Below are 19,682 nucleotides of genomic sequence, written 5' to 3'. Positions count from 1 at the left end.
CAACTCAAAGCAACATGCAAAGAAGTGCAATATGGTAAAATAAGATATGTACGGGACAGCAGTGGGGAGGAGAAATGTCTAAATCTGCTGGCGACTTCAGGTGGAGATTGTCTTTGAGCTGAGGCTTTCATTATCCATCGACCCATCCATCCAACCCACATATATTTTAAGCCCTTGCTATGTGCCAAGTCCTGTTCTAAGTTACTGAAGATAGAGTAGTGAAAAAATTAAAAAGTTAACAATTCCTGTCTTCATAGATTTTTCGTGTGTAGTTTATTTTTTTATATATTTATATGCCTACAGAGGGATATACAATAAACTAAATAAGGAAAATATATCATATCTAATATGTAAAGTATTGATGACAACTGAGGGGAGAAATAAGCAGAGAAGGAGGCTATGGAGATTTGGGTGCGAGGGCTTGTTGGGATTTCAACAGATGGCCAGGGATGACTTTACTGATTAGTCCTGTGATTTTTGTGTGAAGCCTGATAGAAATGAGACAGCCAGTCCTACTTATTTATACATCAGTGTTTAGAGCACCTACGGCTCACCAGGCAGTTTGCAAGAAGCTGAGAAGAGCCTTAAATGCCTTGCAGAGGTTTTCTTTTTTCTTCTTTATTTTAATCCTGTAGGCAATGGGGGATTATTGAAGAATTTTGATTACAGGTGTGGCACGCTTCCATTTGTGTCATAGAAAACTCACTCAGAAGTAAGATGGATGACAGCACAGCGGCGGCAAAATTAGAATAGCCACGTTGTCAGCTAGGGGCTCCTACTCCTTGAATATCTGGTTAACTTGGATGAAAACCCAGTTCTGTGGCCTGTGACCGTCTTCATGATACCTGTTCGCACAGTTTGCTCCTAGTGTGTGTGTGTGTGTCCTCCTTGGTAGTTCTTAACCTTTAGAGCTATCTATCTCCTTATTAGCAACAACACGTTGAATGTAGAACTTAGCTTCCTTGTCAGTTTCTAGCAACTCAGCTAGTACCAAGTGCATCCAAGATAATTGCACTTGAAAGGAGTCCACACTTTTAGCATCTTTCGTATGTCTTTGGAATATTTTTAGGAAAGAAACTATGAAATTGAGTTTTAATGCTTGCTAAAGCTCTTCCTGCCCCCAAGTGATTGATCTAGCAGGGAGTTCACATCTCCTATTTTCAGCTCCCCTCTTATTTTCCTCTCACTTTTCCCCCTTCTCTCAGGGATCAATCAATAAAACCATCCCCTTGCCTTCTGCAGATAAGCCACCAAATCAATATCCTTCAAATGTCAGCTTCTTTTTTTTTAAGATTTTATTTATTTATTTGACAGAGATCACAAGTAGGCAGAGAGGCAGGCAGAGAGAGAGAGAGAGAGGGAAGCAGGCTCCCTGCTGAGCAGAGAGCCCGATGTGGGGCTCGATCCCAGGACCCTGAGATCATGACCTGAGCCAAAGGCAGAGGCTTTAACCCACTGAGCTACCCAGGTGCCCTCAAGTGTCAGTTTCTACCCCAAGCAATTATCAAAGGATTTTTCCAACAAAGACAGTACTACCTTTATAAGAAGATTTTTGGTGAATAAAACTCTCTCTTTCCCATCATACATTTTCTCAAGAAAAATATTTGCAGACTCTTGTGTGTTTTAGTACAGGACTTCTGAGGGGGTGGCAGGGGCTGGAGGTAAGGGGTGGTGAGTTGGAATCAGAAGATAAAATGTGGTACCGCTATATTTCATTAAGGCAGTTGGACCACATCCAACTTCCAGGCTAGTCCAGTCTCTTGAAGTGTTGCTAGAAATTTTCTCTAAAGCTGCTGCTAATGCCTATAGGATTTCTGGGACTCGTTGGGCAGTAGCATTCTACTCTACCCAGTCCAGTCCATCCTACCCTACCCAATTTGTGTTGGTTCAAATTCAAAAGCCCTGGAGTTCCATAGTTACCCTGAAAGCAGGGGGCATTCTCAACATAGGGCTTTGACCACATTTGTTCACACTTAGAGTTGGGGCTGACCTTTGGACCCACACTGATTACAGAAACCCCACATACTACTTTAATACTGGGGGGTAGGCCAATCAAGGAGAGAGGGGAGAGCTATGGTATCTACCAAGCGTTTTTGTTTATGCGGTCAGGAGAGATTGACTCTGTGACCTCTCTTTTGTTTCTGGATCTTAGTTTCTTGAGTTCTTTTGATCCCTCCAAAAAATACCTATCCTCACAAGAGCCAGAACAGATGGAAGCATTTTCTTTCTCATCCCCCAAACCCATGTAGTGCTATGGTATTAAAACTGTCTCTGGTGACTGCTCGATGGTGGGGGCAAATGTATGAGGGATTACTGATCTTTTGTTTAGGACCCGGCTTCCCAACTAGATAAAAGCCCAATAGTCATGGTTTGTGTTTAGGCCTAGGGCTTTTTCCAGTGTGTTCTCTGACCCAGAGTCAGTAACTCACTTACCCCATAGCCTGGGGGCTGTGGTAGTTGGGTGAATGACCCGTGTGAACTAATTCTCTGAACCTGGGTGGCTGAGTTCTGCACACTCCGCTCAGTTACACAAGTACCTTAACCTCTGACCCCAATACTCAGTCTTCTCTCTTTCTCCCTTTAAATGACTTCTTTAAAAGCAAGGAGTAGGAGGATAATCAAGATTTTCACAAGAGGTTCTGAGCTTCCCCTGTAATGTTTTGCTTTAAATTCCTCCTACAACAACTTAACCTCAACAAGCCTGATTTTTCCACACTACTTTCCAAAGGCGACATGGTGATGCTTTATGGCAAAAACCTCTTAAGTGTTAACACAAATGCAAAGGTCACTTCTCCTTCCAGTTGTTATGCTGCCCAAATTCTGATTTATAAATCCAGACATTTACCACATTGCCAAGCATGATTGCCATTAACAATGGCCTTGATAAGCATTCAGGGATTCAGAGTACCCTAGGGATGCACTGGCAACTTTGCAATCACATCGATTCCTAAATCTGGATCCTGAAAACTTTTAATGAATCATTGTCTGCATTCCAACTGTTATTCCTCTAATATTTCAGGGAATGTGAAAATCCTTTTCCTGCCTTACCAAAAAAATGTCTTTATTTTTTCCGGCATGTAACATTCCCTAGGGGTCCTAACAGGGAGCCCCAGTTCAGATCTTTGAGGGACCCTGACTCAGTAGAAGCAGCAATCATCAAAAGAATCTTTCATCAGCTCTGTACAGAGTTGTAGGTTAAGGACTTCTTTTGTCTTGCTGCTTTTAATATCTTTTCTTTATCACTGTATTTTGCAAATTTAATTGCGATGTCTTACCATTTTCCCTGTATGTTGATTTTGATAAGAGTTCTCTGTGCCTCTTACATCTGGATATCTGTTTCCTTTCCCAGTTTAGAGAAGTTTTCAGCTATTATTTCTTCAAATAAATTTTCTGCCCCCTGTTTTCTCTCTTCTTTTGGGACTCCTATAATATGAACGTTACTATGTTTGGTGGATTCACTCAGTTCCCTAAGTCCATTCTCCCATTGCATAATTCTTTCTTTCTGTTGTTCAGCTTCATTATTTTCCATTGTTTTATCTTCTAGGTCAAAAATTCCTTCCTCCTGTTCTTCCAGCCTGCTGTTCATTGCATCAAGCCTGTTTCCAATCTCGTTTATTGCACTCTTCATCTCTGATTTTTTTTTAACTGTTTTATCTCTGTAGTAAGGGTCTGCTGCCTGATGGCTTCTATTCTTTTCTCAGGGTCAGTAAGTATCCTTATGATTGCTTTCTAATTTCTTCATCTTCTCAAGAACTTCAAAAGGAAATATTTTTGTCTCTATTTATGGATTAGGAAACATAAAGACCTAGAGTTTAGTTGACTTGTCAAAGTCATGCAGCTAGTGAGTACAAGAGTATGTTTCTTTTTTTTTTAAGATTTTATTTATTTATATATCAGAGAGAGAGAGAGAGAGAGACCACAAGCAGGGGGAGCAGCAAGCAGAAGGAGAATCAGGCTTCTCGATGAGCAAGGAACCTGATGCTAGACTCAATCCCAGGATCCTGGGATCATTACCTGAGCTGAAAGCAGATGCTTAACTGTATGAGCTACCCAGGTATCCTGAGTAGTTAGTTTCAAACCCAGTTTTGTCTTGACTCCAAAACCTATATTCTTTCTACTGCACCATAATATAAAATATGTAGTACAATGCTTACAGCATATTTGGTGCTCAATATATTGTACTTTTTATTCTTATTTTTTTCACTCAGAGTCAAATGTTTTATATTTTAATATATTTATCTAAATATATTTCATATACAAATGTGTGATATGTATTTTGTACATTTTAAATATTATTTAAAATACATATATAAAAATAATACATATTTAAATATTATTTATGGGGTGCCTGGGTGGCTTGTTAAGTGTCTGCCTTCAGTTCAGGTCATGATCCCAGGGTCCTGGGATCGAGCCCCACATAGGGCTCCTTGCTCAGCAGGAAGCCTGCTTCTCCCTCTCCCACTCCTCCTGCTTGTTCCCTCTCTCACTGTCTCTCCCTCTGTCAAATAGATTAATAAAATCTTAATAAATAAATAAATACATTTTGTATTTGAAATATGTGATATTTCATGTAAATACTCACCATATATAATATGTATATTTTATATTTATACATTTGTTATATATGTATTATGTATGAGTGTGTCCTTTCTTGCGGTTCTGCTTCTCTGATTGAACACCACTGAAACAGGGGCAAAAGTGAAAGCTGGTACATTTGTTAAGAGGCCAACACCATTTAATCTAGGACCAAAGATCCAAAATGTTATCATGGAGATGGAGACAGGTTTACCAATTTAAGAAATCTTTTGGAGGTCATATTATGGCTCTCCAGAGAAACCAGTAGGATAGAGAGAGAGAAAGAAAAGAAAGTGATTTCTCATAAGGAATTGGCTCATGTAAGTATGGAGGCTGTGAAGTCCCAAGATTGGTGGTTGGCAAGCTCCAGACTCAGAGGGGCTGATGGTGGAAGCTGGCAGGCTTGAGACCCAAGAATAGTTGGTTTCAGTTCGAGTTTAAGGGCAGGAAAAGACTTATGTCTAGGCAGAAGGTGGTCCCTCATATTTTTTGTTGTTTTTGCTCTAGTCAGGCCCTCAACTTGTTGTATAAAGCCCACCCACATTAGAGAGAGCAATCTGCTTTTCTCCGTCTACTGATTGCTGTGTTAATCTCATCCAGAAACATTCTCAGAGACAAACCCGGAAATGTCTCTGCACTCTGTTGCCCAGTTGAGTTGACACATAAAAGTAACTTTCACTAAGCATGATACGCTCTAGTTCCATCCATGTCAACTATCATATGATCTCCCTGATATGAGGGAGTGGTGATGCAACATGGGGGCTTAAGTGGGTAGGAGAAGAATCCATGAAACAAGATGGGATAGGGAGGGAGACAAACCATAAGTGACTCTTAATCTCATGAAACAAACTGTGGGTTGCTGGGGGGAGGGGGGTTGGGAGAAGGGGGGTAGGGTTATGGACATTGGGGAGGGTATGTGCTTTTGGGTAAATTGGAAGGGGAGATGAACCATGAGAGACTATGGACTCTGAAAAACAATCTGAGGGGTTTGAAGTGGCGGGGGGGTGGGAGGTTGGGGTACCAGGTGGTGGGTATTATAGAGGGCACATCTTGCATGGAGCACTGGGTGTGGTGAAAAAATAATGAATACTGTTTTTCTGAAAATAAATAAATTGGAAAAAGAAAAAAAAAATAACTTTCACATAGATATAAAGGAAAACCTCAGGTTTTTTCCCTTCCTGTATAGAGAAAAACCCAGTACTCCTCTACTTTGAGATTCTTCCCTGTGAATTTCCTACTAACACAAACCATTTCTGACATTTCTAGTCACCAGATATGTGGAGGGTTTTCTTCACAAAAACAAGCTAGCCTCTGACGTCAGCTGGGTGTCCTACCATTTAACTCAATTCTGACACTGTGAGGTAGCCTCAGATCTCATGGGTTAAGGACTCACTCCCATAAGTCTGCCTCTCCCCACTTCAGACCCCAGTTGCAAGCTTCTTATTGTCCATGGCTCTGACCCACTGGATCTAGAGCAAAGGTTTCAATGACCCCTTCTACAAGCACAATTAATTTGCAGAGGGACTCTCAGAACTCAGGGAAATGCCTACATACCTTTACCGGTTCATTCAGGGATATGAATCTCATGATCTCTATGTATCTCATGATAGATGAGACAGGGGTACAGCCAAATGAAGAGATACCTAGAGCAAGGTCTGGGAGGTTCTGGCCCCATGGATCTGGAGTGCATCACCCTCTTGGTATAGATGTGTACACCCACTTGGAAGCTCTTTGAACCCCATACTTTTGGGATTTTATGGAGGTTTTATTATGTTGGCATGATTGATCATCATTAATTCCATTTTCAGCCCTTGCCCCTCTCAGGAGAATGAGGTTGTGGCTAAAAATTCCAAGCTACTAATCATGACTCCCTCTTTCCAGTGACCAGCCCTTATCCAGGAGCCATCCAGGAACCCACCCAAAGTCACCTCATTAGAACAGAAGATGCTTGTACTGCTCTTATCACTTAGGAATTGATAGGGATTTTAGGAGCTGTGTGCCAGGAACTGGGGACAGAGACCAATATATATTTTCTATTATTTCATGAGATGTATATTGGATGCATGTCTGCCTTTATGTGTGCTGGCACTAGACCTCACACTTGGAAGGACTCCACAGTTGGTTTAATGCTCTGCTGTTGGAGTCTTAAAATTCTTGGTAATTTTTCAACAAGGGGCCCTGCATGTTAATTTTTTATTGGGCTCCACATAATATGTAGCAGGTCCTGATTAGATATGAGGAGAAGCTCAAGGATTACACTTAGGTTGTTGGCATAAACTGTGTGGACAGTAGTGCATTTGGAGGCGGAATTTGGGGGAGAAATTAAGAATTTTGATTGGAACGTGTTAACTCAGAGCTGCCTTTTAGACATTGTGTTAAGGTATTTGTTGCTTGCTTCCCCAGCATTCATTTCCCTCTTCCTGGTGCCTGGCTAGACCGTTTCCCAGCTTTGTGGTTAGGGTTTGATTGGCTCTAGTTCTAGCCATCCACATGCTGTTCTGCCATTGCAGGTTCTGCCATATAACAAATAATCAACCAAGCCGAGCAGACTAGTGCTCTTTGAATGCCCTTCAACTGGGGAAAAAAAGGAGAAAGAGAAACTGTTTGATAAGGAGAGACAAAGATTGCAGAAATGGAGCCTAAAGTTTTTTTTTTTTTTTAAGATTTTGTTTATTTATTTGACACAGAGAGATCACAAGTAGGCAGAGAGACAGGCAGAGAGAGAGGAGGAAGCAGGCTTCCCACTGAGCAGAGAGCCCGATGCAGGGCTCAATCCAAGGGCCCGGAGATCATGACCTGAGCCGAAGGCAGAGGCCTAACCCACTGAGCCACGCAGGCACCCCCCCCTTTTTAAAAAAAATCCCAAGCCATGGATATGTGTGGGAGAATCTGCTTATTTTCCTGGTATCCATCCTTGCCATCTTTCTATGTAAGAGATCTTCCACTGTTTAGCCAGATATATGGTCTCCTGATATAAAGACTGCATTTCCCAACATTCCCTGGAGCTAAGTACAGGCATGTGATTATATTCTATTTAATGGGCTACAGGGGGGCATGGTGTGTGCAATTTGTTGGTCATAGCCTTAAAGAGAGGGAGCATGCCATTTCTCCTCCCTTCTACTTTCAGCATTCTAGAATTTGAATGCATTGACAGAAACACCAGTAGTAAGCAACAGGCAAGAACCCTGGTCCTTTGACACCATGGAGCAATGCCAGTTTCAGACTGTCTCCCTCTTAGCTTTTCTAAGAGAGCTAAATACTATCTTATTTAAGATAAGACTGTTATCCACCACTTTTTGGAGTTCTGTCACATGCAGTGTTAATCCTAAATGATACAATATTCATATAATTAACTCCTTTTCTTCTCATGGTACCTAAATAATGATCTGTTTGTTACAAACAAGATTCTAATAAGGACAGTTTTTCTTACTCAAGCCATGTGAAATTTGGTCTACCTACACACTAAAAACACCCCTACCCAACCCATATTTTGCTTTGCCTTTTAGGTCCTCAAAAGAAATATAGACACTTTACTAGAATCTGTATTATTAAAAGCACCTCTACTTTCCCTAGGGATGCAACAATAGATCCACATTTTTCTGGCACCAGCTCACATTTCATAAACCCTTGTTTAAAATTAACCCAAACCATTAAACAACACAGAAAAAAATTATTTTTAAATGACACTATAAAAACTGCCTTCTGAGAAACTGAAACAGGTGAGTTTACATGTAATCTCAGATAAGGTGACCAAATATCCAAAATTGGCTAAGACAGTCCCAACTCTGAGATTGCTGGCTGCTCTGGTTTCTGTCTCAGCACACGTCCTATGGTTTGGGCCAGATGTCATCCAACTTTTGGACAGGAATTCCTGCCCCCAACTTGGGTGAACAAGTTGCTAAAAATGGGGAGAAACAACATGAAAGTGGAAAGGGCAAAAAAGGAACTAAACTCTGGTTGCAATTTTAGTTACATTTTGGTTCTTTGTTTGACAATGTTTGTAATCATTTGTCAACACATATTGTTTAGTTTGGGATCTTTCAAACCGTGATGGGGATGATCCATTTCTAGGGTTCGATCAGTATTTTTTTTTAAGATTTTATTTATTTATTTGACAGACAGAGATCACAAGTAGACAGAGAGGCAGGCAGAGAGAGAGAGAGGGAAGCAGGCTCCCTGCTGAGCAGAGAGCCTGATGTGAGACTCGATCCCAGGACCCTGAGATCATGACCTGAGCTGAAGGCAGCAGCTTAACCCACTGAGCCACCCAAGCACCCTCGATCAGTATTTTTAAAAAGTGGTTTTGATTATAATAGGCTAGAAAATGCCAGTATGCATTTCACATACTGAAGATGAGTATTTTTCAAAAATTTCTATTTATGTATTTTTTGTGAGTCTTTGGTGCAAGAGGGTGATCAAAAGAAGTTTAAAACTCACTAAATTTTAGTAACTTAGGAATACACTCATCCACTGTCTCTTGTACCATGCAACAATGTTATGAAATTTTAAACCTTTCATTCAACAGATATTTGACATATGTAATATTAGCAGTACTTGTCCATTCATCGCTTCCCTGGATAGGGTTTCCCTTAAGCCCAATTCTCACACAAGTTTTCCAGGGCTGTTCCAGGGACTTTGTAAGTATTTAGGCCTGTGGGATGGGGGTTGTCTACAGGGGATTGGTCTGTGGACAGTTCAACCTTGAAATTCCCTGGACAGATGGTGTTTAAAGACTAAATTTAAGTTAGCCAGTTGGGCAAGGAAAGAAGGGCATTCCAGCTAGGAGCAGTATGTGTTAAATGGAAGAGAGAAGCAGTAGACTATATGGTTTCACAATATCTTAGATGTAATTCTGAATTCCAAAAAGTTCTGAAAGCTGAAAGCATGAGGCAAGAAAACCGATTCCATCTGAACTCATTGGTGTGCTGCATTTATCACTTGAGTTCACATTATTTCTATCATACTACACTGATATCCAGTCAGTCTAAAGTATGGTTATGGTCCACATAATGTATATATGAGTTCTTAAGGAGTATATGATTATAAAAGACTGGCACATTAACTATTTACTTATCAATTTTATAGAAGGTATTATTTTTCCTCTTTATGTTTTTTTTAAAGATTTTATTTATGTATTTGAGAGAGAGAATGAGAGAGAGAAAGGAGCATGAGTGGAGGAGGGTCAGAGGGAGAAGCAGACTCCCCGCTGAGCAAGGAGATCAGCTTACAGTTCTGTCCTGGGAGTCAGGGTCATGACCTGAGCCTAAGGCAGACCCTTAACTGACTGAGCCACCAGGTGCCCCTCCTCTTTAAGTTTTAATGAAAATAAAACTTCAGGGTGCCTGGGTGGCTCTGTAGGTTAAGCGTCCAGCTCTTGATTTTGGTCAGGTCACAATGATGGGGTTGTGAGATAGAGCCCCACATTGGACTCTACACTGAGTGTAGGGCCTGCTTGAGATTCTCTCTCTCCCCCTCTGCCCCTCCTCCCACTTGTGCTTTCACTTTCTCTCTCTCTCAAAAAAAAAAATATTGAAACCTCAAAATCTATAGCATTAGCAAAATAGAAATCTAGTGAAGCCAGCACAGTAATGTATACATAATTATGGAAGAACTCATGCATAAAGGGGTTATATGATGTATCTCAGGAATCAGTTTGTCAAATTTATACCCTGCACATTTATGATTGATGACTTCTTAATCTTTCTCCAGTTGTTTAATGGTTTCCATATGCTTGCTTGTGCTTTAACTCATGTGCATTTGGTGAATCCTACCTACCACAAGCAAGTGGAAGTCTATAAAGTAAAAAATTGTCTCTTTTTCACCACATCCTCCTCCCCCGGCAGCACATTGTTCAGAGGTAACCACTCTTAAAAGGTGTGTATATATTCCTTCAGACCTTTTTTAAAATTTGTATGTGAGCCTGCCTTATGTCATAGATATACAAAAAACGAATGTTGGGTGATGGGCATTAAGGAGGGCACAGGATGTGATGAGCCCTGGGTGTGATATGCAACTGATAAATTATTGAACACTGCATCCAAAATTAATGATGTACTATATGTTGGGTAATTGAATGTAAAGAAAAAAACACCAAATGTTTCTTCTGTCATTCTCTCACGGAAGTGGCATAATGCTATGAAGGTGTTCTGCAGCTTGTCCGCTTCGCTTAGTATGTTCTATGTATCCTTTCACAGAAAGATGTATAGACCAACCTGATTCTTTTTAATGATTGCTTCATGTTCTATTGCATGGATGTCTTTAATTTACCCATTGTCCTACTGACAGATAAATAGGGTTTTTCTATGTTTTTATGATGGCAACTATTCCTTCAGATTTATACCCTGTACCACCTCTTAGTCATACTTAAAAGACCTCACTCTCTAAGGTCCTTAGCCAAAATGTATATTTTCTAGGAACTGGTACCTTCTTTTCTCTTAAACCAAAGAGAAGTCATTCATGTTAACCTGTAAATACAGCAACAAAAAGCATTTGTTGATTTTTTTTTTATGAGAACTATAAAGGTAACTGAGAGGGCTCTGATGTGGTAGAAACCATTAATGTCTTGCTGTTGACTCCTTTAGCTCACCAGTCTCATTTTCTTAAGCAAGGTCATTCTGGAGGTTGTTCTTAAAATTCTTTAGCATTCACGTTATCGTATCTTTCATTGTAGGAACATCTAAGAAGCACAGACCTGAGAAAGAATCTCCAGGTTAAAGAGGTGGAATTTGCTAGAATTTAAAAGCAATGTTTCCACACTGGAGAAGTGACATACTAACGGGCTCTGGCACAAAGCCGCTTTCTAATTCTTTCCCTCCACCTCTGCATCCAATAGTGACCTACTCTGAGAGGAGGGGAGTGTGTTGGTTAGGAGCATGGGCTCTGCAGTCAGACACCCCAGGTTCTGCCTCTTGTTAGCTCTGGGGCTTGAACAAATGACTTACCTCCTTGTGACTCAGTTTCTTCATCTACTAAAATGGGGACAGGGACAGGGATGGTGATGATGATATTGCCTACTCTATAGGATTGCTATGAAAATAATCAAAGATTAGTATTTGTAAAGCATTTACAGGGGCTGGAACATAATAAACTCTATATAAGTGTTTGTTAAATATGAATGGCACAGGGGTGCCTGGGTGGCTCAATGGGTTTAGCCTCTGCCTTCAGCTCAGGTCGTGATCTCAGGGTCCTGGGATCGAGCCCCACATCGGGTTCTCTGCTCTGCAGGGAGCCTGCTTCCCCCCTCTCTCTGCCTGCCTCTCTGTCTACTTGTGATCTGTCTCTCTCTGTCAAATAAAGAAATAAGATCTTAAAAAAAAAAAAAAAACACAATGGTATGGGCATTGTGGCTGTTTTTCTGAGTTTCCTGAAGAAGCAGCTGTTCATGAGACCTTCCCAAAGTTCAAATGCAGCTGAAGTTGCCCAAAATGTGGTGTGAAAACTCTTCCTTTTCCTGTTTGTCAGTGGCTTCACTGTAGAGGTGTCTCTATTCAGTGCTCCCAGAAGTCCTATATATGTCCAGTGGCCCGCTCTGGATGTCTAAGCTTCTAATGAGAAATGATACCTTATTTAGGTTAAATAGAAGATGGATTGATATCGAGTGTCTGCTTTCTAGATAGTTGTTAACACATTCTTTGTTTTCAACAAAATATTCTCATAAGCAGAGGAGCTTTGCAAAACACATCACGGAAGAAATTGAGTTAGATTTCAGAAACATAAATACAATAAAAATTGTCTGGATTCATAGGAAATCTGTGACTTTCCGGATGCAAGAAAATGATATAAAATTCATTGACAATATATATTTATATCTCACATTTTCAAATTTTAATATTATAGCTATTAGAAATGTATCCAATTTTTATTTATACAAGGGCTGATTAGCCAGATCTTATATTTTACAAGTTTTTTGTTCCTGTTTCCTTCCTACCCTAAACCTGCAATTTTCTGCATTTTGATCAATTACAGAGCATGTGAACTCAGGTGTGAAATTGGTTTCTCGTAATATGGTTAGATTTCCAACACTGACCATATAGCTCCTCACTTTCTCTCTAGCAAGAAATTATAGGACTAAAAATCCTCCCCTCTGGAGAGGCTCCATATTCTCTGGGGTAGTTTGTAGCTTTGGGTTGAACACACTGACAGAGTAATTTCATATTGTTGTCTGCTGTAATATGACTTAGTTTCCCAACAAAGTTGAATGTCTTACTTCATCATATTATCACTAACAGGATTTGGGGGCTTGACACCAGCTTTAAACCCCAGTTTCAGGATAGCATAATACTTGTAGGACTTTGGGTGGGATTTCTAATACTGAAAGAGGGAGGGAAAATTTGCATGCTGTGGATAGCTGCTGAAGTACCCATGGGGAGTTGGCATTCGAGCTTTTAGACTTTGATTAAAACACTTGGAAGGAAGCTGTAGCAGATACAGCTATAATCAACCTATAATTGGGTATTCTGTGTGTTTGGGTTTTTTATACCTTACCTTGTTCCGCAAAGTCAAGCAGTTATACGACTCCTCTTCCAGGACAGCATCAGGAAAAGACGGAGCTCTCATTTCTTTTCTTTCTCCTTGGCCTGCACAGGCCTGTGCTTAACTCTGTAATAATTTCTTTTCAAAGTCTAGTTGCTCAGGCAACTACACTCTTTGCTCTCTAACTTGACCCCATTTCCTGATGAATGGGCTTTTCATTTTTTCACTGAGTCCTGAAGGCTTTCACATTCCGCAACTTTCTCTGCTAAATGGCTCTAGGCATAACTGCTTAGAAAATCATAGGCAATCATAAAACCTTAGATTTTTTAAGGAAATTTAGAGATCATTTAATCCAACCCCCTCATTTTACAGTTAAAGAAATTGGGGTCCCAAGAGGGTAAATAACTTGTTCAATGTCATCCAGCTAATTTGTAAGCTGTTTAGAATTTTTCCGAAGCTAATTTTTTGAATTGGGTAGAACTACTACTAAAGCCATTAATTTTAAAGGGCACAAACTTTTCCATCTTGATCCTTTTGAGCTGTCATATGAATATAACTTAAAGAACCAAATTTATGAAATCGTGACTCCTAATCTTAAAAAAACACTGTGATGTGAGAAATAGTTAAGTGAGGTTTGGAATTACCATGCCTTTTTTTTTTTTTTTCAAGATTTATTTATTTGACAGACAGAGAGTGAGCACAAGTAGACAGAGGAGCAGGCAGAGGGAGAAGCAGTCTCCCCGCTGAGCAGGGAGCCTGATGCGGGACTCGATTCAAGGTCCTGAGATCAGACCTGAGCCGAAGGCAGCCGCTTAATGACTGAGCCACCCAGGCACCCCTACCATGCTTTTTAGTGGTGAGGGGGTGGGAGGTTGGGGTACCAGGTGGTGGGTATTATAGAGGGCACGGCTTGCATGGAGCACTGGGTGTGGTGAAAAAATAATGAATAATGTTTTTCTGAAAATAAATAAATTGGAAAAAAAAATAGAACATTTATCATAACAATGGTCTCAGAGGTGGTGGTTAACTGAGGGTTGACTAGGTCCAAGAAGATTGCTTTGGTTTACCTAAGATCTTATTTTGGTGGAGGAGGGAGTTGAGGGAAAATGGAACAACACACATAGAGAGAAATGGGTGTTAGGTTAGCCTCAATTATCAATTGTCATTACTGTTAATAAATATCACACTTTGTTTCTACAAGATCACAACTCAAGTTTGTAAGAAATTATAAGTTATCTTTGTGTCCAGAACTTGCATCTAGCTAGAGCCAAAGATGAAAAGTCTCTGGCTTCCCCATGCTCTTTCCATTGACCACTCATTCCAATTAGCGAGTTCTCCAATGTGGCCACAAATAACTCATAGAGTCTTTGAAGAGCCACTCTTCTTTGCTGCTGTGTGACACTCTGTGCAAAGCAGTTTATCTCACAAGTGGGCCCATCCCTAACATTTGTGAGCCTGAGATGAATCTCACTGGGCCATATACACTTCTGTCCACACTGACTTCAGAGAAGCTTGTGTATAAATGTATAGACTTCACCCTACATATCCTACATATCCAAGCTCTCTCCACAAGTCCACACACAAATTGCTCAAGTAGTCACCCCTTGACCTCACTGTGCATAATATATTCTTCCCTTAAGAGAACAGAGAGGAGCAGAAGCTCAAGCCACCCCAAGGAGGCTCAGGGCTTCATAAGCAGGGAATTCTAGGTTTCCTAGGTAAAGAGAGCTTGCTTTAGAAGAAGGAGAACAGGTTCCAGGAGGGCAAATCCTGACAGACCTGTCACCTTATGGGAAGGAGGAAGTGGAGGGAAAGGAGGGCCAGAATAGGACCTAAAGCATTAGACCCAGGAAAGAAGTCCTGGCTGATTGGATCAAGAGCAGTACTGCTGACAAGGAAACTCTGGTGTGGAACCCTCCTATAGGCATTGTCTCTTGTGTAGGACCTGTACAGAAATGGAAGCAAAGGTGTTTGACAGCCAGAAAGAAGCATTTCAAACAAGTTATTTTTTAAACAGGGAAGTTTTGAGAGATGTTCTAAAAGAGCATCTGAAAGAACAACACTATTCAAAGCTATGAGGTCAAACTGGAAGGAATCTTCAGGGTCGGCTAATGAAGATGGAATAGAGACCACAGATACAAGTAACTTGCCCAACGTCAGACTCAGCCGTTCTGAGCAGTGATAGAGCTCAGCCGAATACTGGTAGGGTGGGCTTCCAAGTTCTCAGGACTGGGTTTTTTCCATGGCCTGGTGTGGAACCGCCTTGAAGTATAACTCTAAGCAGCATGGAAGAATAGACACAGGGTAGTTGTATCTTATACCTTAAGTATGTTTTTAATGATGTGACAGCAGAAGAGCAAATACCAGTGGTTTTTACAGAAAATCAGACACCAGTCAGACTTAGAGAGAGAAAGAAAGAGTGTAAGTGAGTGAACAAAGGAGCTGGGAAATCAGGTGAAGAAAGAGGGGAAGGACTATCATGTAGGGGTCGATGCTGAGCACCAGAGAAACTTTATCTCTTCTTATGAATCAAAGGAGAGTGATGTTATCACTATTAGGTGATTCATTTGGGGAAGCTGGTATAATGAGAAAAGGTAGAAACAAAGAACAGAGCCGCAGGGACTCTGAATTACCCCCTCATCCTATTCACCCCCACTTTGGGACTATATATAACTTGATTCATACCCTCCTAGCCTGTCAGTAATATTTATTTTTAAATATGAAGGTTAGGAAATAAAAATGTATCGAAGTGGCAAGTATGGCCTAAGCACTGATTAATAGTTTTAAAACAAATTAAAGTTTGGTTTATCAAAAAGAGAATTAGGCTGGAGTACAGAATTTGTGTTCCAGTCCTAGTCCTGCAACAAGCCATTTAACCTCTGTAGTGCTGTTTTCCCAAAGGTAAACTGAAAACAGCAAAGCTAGCTCTTACTATTTATGATGGCAAAAAATAGAGGGAGGAAGCCCAAGTGTCCAATAACAAGGAAATAGATTATGGAATATATTTATAAAGTATAATATTACCAAAATTAAAAATTATATTTTGAAAAATTTTAGCAATATATTAAAAAGTTACAATATAAGGTTAAGGGAAAAAGCATGATTCAGAAGCTACATATCTATTGAGTTATGCCAACTTTCTAAAATACATGATCATAACAGACTTGAGGGGATACCTGGTTGGGTCAGTAGGCTAAGTACCTAACTCTTGATTTTGGCTCAGGTCATGATCTCAGGATTATGAGATTGAGCCCCACACTCAGCAGGAAGTCTGCTTGAGATCCCCTCCCTGTGCCCCTCCTCCCGCTCACTCCCTGGCTCCACTCTTTAAAAAAATAAAATATTTGAAACAAACACATCAACATGTTAATTTCATTATTTCTAGGCAATAGGGGTGGTTTTAATTTTCTTTTTTATATAGTATTTTTACTATTTCCCAAATTGTGTCTAATGAACATGCAGTATACTAATTTTTAGAGTTTTTATTTTAATTCCAGTTAGTCAACACACTGCGTAATATTTTCAGGTGTACGATATAGTGATTCAACTCTGCCATACATAACCCAGTACTCAGTGCGACAAATGCCCTCCTTAATCCCCTTCACCTATTTCACCCATCTCCCCTCTCCTCTGGTGACCATCAGTTTGTTTTCTATAGTTAAAAGTCTGTATCTTGGTTTGTATAGTATATTAATTTTACTACCAGGAAAAGACTTTTTTTTAAAGATTTTATTTATTTACCCGACAGACAGAGATTACAAGTAGGCAGAGAGGCAGTCAGAGAGAGGAGGAAGCAGGCTCCCTGCTGAGCAGAGAGCCTAATGCAGGACTTGATACCATGACCCTGAGATCATGACCTGAGCCAAAGGCAGATACTTAACTGACTGAACCACCCAGGCACCCCAAAGCCTTGTTGATTTGCTGTCAGGACAAGGACCCCTGCTTTATTCCTCAGTGCTGCTCCTAAGTCAGCCAGGAGGCAGGATGTGTTCTTGTGCACAGGCCTCAACACCCAGCCCCGTGACTGAGAGATGCCAGAGGAGCTACCTATGACGACCAGTTCTTTTTTTTTTTTTTAAAGATTTTATTTATTTGACAGACAGAGATTGCGAGTAGGCAGAGAGACAGGCAGAGTGAGAAGGAGGAAGCAGGCTTCCTGCTGAGCAGAAAGCCCAACATGGGACACGATCCCAGGACCCTGAGATCATGACCTGAGCCGAAAGCAGAGGCTTAACCCATTGAGCCACCCAGGTGCCGCTATGACATCCAATTCTGCACAAAACTACCCCCTCCTGGTCCTTGTCGATTCTTCATACTCATCTGTCTCTCTCACATGGTCAGAAAACTGGCCAGTTAAGAAGGGTGCTAAAGCAAAACATTTGAATGTACAAAGATAGTGGAAATTGTTTTTAGTAGAACTCTTCAGCAAGAACTGAACCGGGTTTATGGTTGAAAAGAAGCTTCTTGGGGTAGTGAATGGAAGAATGCATGAGCTCCCCCAGGAGTTTAGTTCAGTAACAAAGACAGTCATTAAACTGGTTCTAAGAAGGGCAGGTCCTGCTAGGTGCAGATCTTTCATTAGGCTGAGACATTGCAGTTTTGGGGCCAAAGGGTGTCCCTGCTTAGGACCATAGAGAAGTAGCTGAGGGGACACCAGTGTCCCCCCTGCTAATTTTTTTCCCAGGCTAATCAACTTCTCTTCTAAGGAAATATTTAGTAAATATATTAAATATACTGACTTGAAAAGGCACAAATCATTGACCTGCCTCATGCATCCCCATGTTTTGGTTTGCCCTCCCTATGACAGCATGCCCATATCACCTTTTCTCTCCTCCAAATCTTTGCACATCTAATCCCATGCTAGGGAAACTATTCTGCTCTCTCTGACCCTCTTTCCCTTCACCTTTATTATTATTAGTCTCGCAGGTCTCAGCTTGAGCATTCCTTCCTTGGGAGGCCTCCCCAACATAGAGGTTAATGATTTAATTATGTTCTGACAACTCTGTGATAGCACTCATCACGTTTTATTGTTACCGCATACCTAATTGTCTATTTCCCCCTACACTGTGAGCTCAAGGAAGGCAGGGACCTTTTCTGTCTTGTCCCTCACAGTTTCCTCACAGTGAATCCAATGTTTGTCCAATCTGTACTGAGGACTGAATGAGCTGAGAATGTGAGACTGTGTGCAGCTTGAGCCCCTCACCTAGAAGAATCAAAGGCTGGGATGGGAACTGTGATCAGTTCGCAGGAAATCCAGTGAACAGAATCCCTAACTTCACCAGAGCTCAACTTTATCCAGATTATGATAAGAATCCCGAGATGAGAATCAGGAGCACAAGGTGTGTGACTTCTGACCAGTTGCTTAACATCTTTATCTGAGCAGCAGATTTCTGAGTAGCAGAGGGAAGTATAGGAAAGTACTCTAAACACAACGTAAATATGAGTGCGCAGTTGTGGAGACCTAGAAGAAATGGAGTCATCCCTTAAGGGCTGTGGTTGGGACTAAGAGGCCACATTCTGGTTCCTATTTTTCCCACCTCAAGCCATACGTCTGGTCAAGTCAGCACAGTCAGTACAGTGGAGCCCTCATCAACCCCCACTCACCACTGCCATTATCTGGTTGATTAATACGGCTTGTGTGTTATTGCAAGGGAAAGGGGAGGAGCAGAGAGAACAAAGTAGCTGCGCTTGCTGGTGTAAGAGTGTGGTGGATCTGTCACAAACACTTTCCAGATTCCTCATTCTCTAGGGGATAATTTTTCTGCTGGTATTTTGAGATCTCAAAATTAAATACCTGTACCAGAACTGCCATCTCCAAGGTGACAGTGCTAGAAATCTCTCTTGGCTTCTTAACATGAGAGGCTTTAAATAATAGTTTCCTTAATGAAGCACCATATGGATAACATTCTAAGACAGGTAATCAAATGGTGGGAGAAAAAAAAAATTTGACTAAAAAAACAAGTGTGAAAGCATTTCACAATATATTCATATACAAAGTCATCACATTGTACACTTTAAACTTACTCAAAGTTATATGTCAATTATACCTCAATAAAACTGGAAAAAGAGAATTCGGAGTAGAGTTGATATAACAAATAAAAATATTTGGGACATACATTAAGAAATTATTTGTTATTTCTATCTGAAATCCAAATTTAACTTGGTGTTCTATATTTTACCAGGCAAATTTTATTGGAAAGCATCTCCTTTTCCCTTAGGTCCATTCTAATTATTCCATAATGAAAAATAAAATGTTTTTATTTATTTATTTTTAAGAAAGATTTTATTTGTTTATTTTACAGAGAGAGAGAGAGAGCACAAATGGGGGAGCAGCAGAGAGAGAGGGAGAAGTAGTCTCCCCACTGAGCTTGGAGCTCGATGTGGGGCTCGATCCCAGGACCCTGAGATCATGGCTTGAGCTGAAGGCAGATACTTACCCAACTGAGCCACCGAGGCACCCCAATAAAATGTTTTTAAAAATATTCATTCTGTAGTATCATTGCTTATATGAGTTGAATGTTATCATTTAGTGTTTTAAAATTACATTTCACTTCAAAATAACCCTGAGGCACTTGAGTGGCTCAGTCAGTTAAGCGTTGGACCCTTGATTTTGGCTCAGGTCATGACCTCAGGGT

Source organism: Neovison vison, chromosome 13, assembly GCF_020171115.1.
Source record: "Neovison vison isolate M4711 chromosome 13, ASM_NN_V1, whole genome shotgun sequence".
Classification (NCBI taxonomy): Eukaryota; Metazoa; Chordata; class Mammalia; order Carnivora; family Mustelidae; genus Neogale; species Neogale vison.
The sequence above is the reverse complement of the archived record's forward strand: the minus strand, read 5'-3'. Positions refer to the sequence as shown.